General features: G+C 40.5%; 1 long non-coding RNA gene across 1 annotated transcript in view; it reads left to right on the forward strand.

Annotated features, from left to right (window-relative positions):
* The window catches only part of LOC115948046, a 5,450-nt gene extending 4,298 nt beyond the window's left edge, over positions 1-1,152 (forward strand). The window contains exon 3 of the long non-coding RNA XR_004081909.1: positions 860-1,152. This is a non-coding gene — a long non-coding RNA (uncharacterized LOC115948046). The remainder of the gene's footprint in view (positions 1-859) is intronic.
* Positions 1,153-1,914: the final 762 nt, after the last annotated feature.

Below are 1,914 nucleotides of genomic sequence, written 5' to 3' on the forward strand. Positions count from 1 at the left end.
ACCCAGGGAATCTATTCTTTTAACCTACTTATTCGGCTATCAAGTATTTGTTGAAAAGGACTCGTATTTACTTAGTCTCTTAATGAAGTCTAGAAAAGCTTTTCTGCAAAGGGAATATTGTTTTGTCAAAATTAGCTTACTTAAATAGCTTTCAAAGCAGTCTGAGAACAAAGATTTCAAAGCCACGGCTCCAGCCTAATATTTACTTTTTACACTGTACAGTAGTTTAGACTTGCCAGAAAAAGTGCACTTGTGCTTTTTTGTTTTGTTTTGTTTAAATTTCTCTGCTTCTAGTTGTGAGATATATATGTCATTTCTAGGGGTATGGAACTAATTGAGGAATATGTCCTGCCCTTGTTGAGGTGAACAGGGCAGATAAATAAAAACTCCATTGGACATAAATCTCCTCCACCAACATCAAAGAAACAGGATCCTGCTAAGTGTATTTGTATAATGCAGTAATTTATGCAAAAAGCAGCTTTTGTCAGCAATGCAACAAAGCAGCTTTGATAAATGTCCCCTAATTTATTGTCATGTATCTCAAATCAAAGTAAAACATTTACAGCCTGCATACTGAAGGAACCCAGGCCCAGGGTACTTAAAGGGCTTCTCTCCCTTTCCATCTCCCCCCCTTTTTAAAAAAAAAACGTACAAAAAGCCAAGTTGGGCAAAAGGTTAAAAAGGATCTGTTTTGAATGCTAAGTACTTTATACAAATTATGGGCAAAAAATAATAATGAATCTACTTAAAGAATGACAGAAAAGCCTGTACAAATTCAGATTAAAAAATCCTCTTAGCTTTTATCTTATGGGTGGTGTCTGACAAATCATAATGGGGATGCTGTAATTGTGTTTTACAGGGACAATTCCAGTTTCTCATGTTTCAAAAGAATAAAATGGTGCCTGTAGACAGTGGCTGCTCTTCTCTTCCCATCTCACCTATGGATTCTCCTGAGCAGCCATCTTTCAGATGCATGGCACATTCTGGAAATCAGCTCAAGTGAAATTTTGGGGATAACCTTTATTATTGACTTCAGACAGGAAAATCACACCCTGGTAGAGGACAAGGCCACAACAGTGCTAGCAGGTCTGTTCCCACCAAAAGGCTGATGGTATTTGCATGATGCAGAAACATTTTGAATTTTCTCTCTACTTCTTGAGAGAATTATTAGATTGGCTAGTTTGATAAATTCAGGCAGACTGCTTGGTCTTTCAATGCACAAAAGTTGTACAAAGCACCATTATATATATATATATATATATATGTATTTATGTATATACACAGCTTGGGAGCTGTGAAGGGGGTTTGGGACTAGATGATCTTTCAGGTCCCTTCCAAGCCAGGCCATTCAGTGATTGTGGGGCTCTTAGGGCTGGACATGATGTGCTGATGGTGTTGGCAGCACGCCCTGGCATTGGCGAGCACTCCATGGCCACCAGCTCACTCTGTCACCCTCTGTGTGATTCCAACCTCATGCTCTGCCTCCGGCTCAGCACTGAGGTCTGCAGGGCCCTCTCTGAAGAGATGGGAAGAGAAAAATCAGTGTCAAGAGTGGTCCTCATCCTGCAGAGCTGCTGCTGGGGTTGCAGGGGCTGGACCAGGGAAGGGCTGAAATCAGCTGGCTGGAGGACACCATCCCATGCCTATCAGTCAGTGGTGAAGGAAAACTACATGGGCTTTTCACTCACCCATAATGTCTTTCAGTTAAAAAGACCAAATGTGATATGACTCGTCCTCAAGCCCCTTTGATATTTAGGGAGTGATAAATTAAGTTTTGTTTCAGCTGAGATCTAGCACAGCTCCACATGTCAGTTTGCTTCAGAAGTAGGCAGCATTTCTAGGTTTTTGAGTTAGAAATCTCTGTTTATAATAAAACAAACATACAGCTGCAGGAGTATAATATCCTTTGAGTGG

Source organism: Geospiza fortis, unplaced genomic scaffold (assembly GCF_000277835.1).
Source record: "Geospiza fortis unplaced genomic scaffold, GeoFor_1.0 scaffold97, whole genome shotgun sequence".
In the NCBI taxonomy this organism is placed as follows: Eukaryota; Metazoa; Chordata; class Aves; order Passeriformes; family Thraupidae; genus Geospiza; species Geospiza fortis.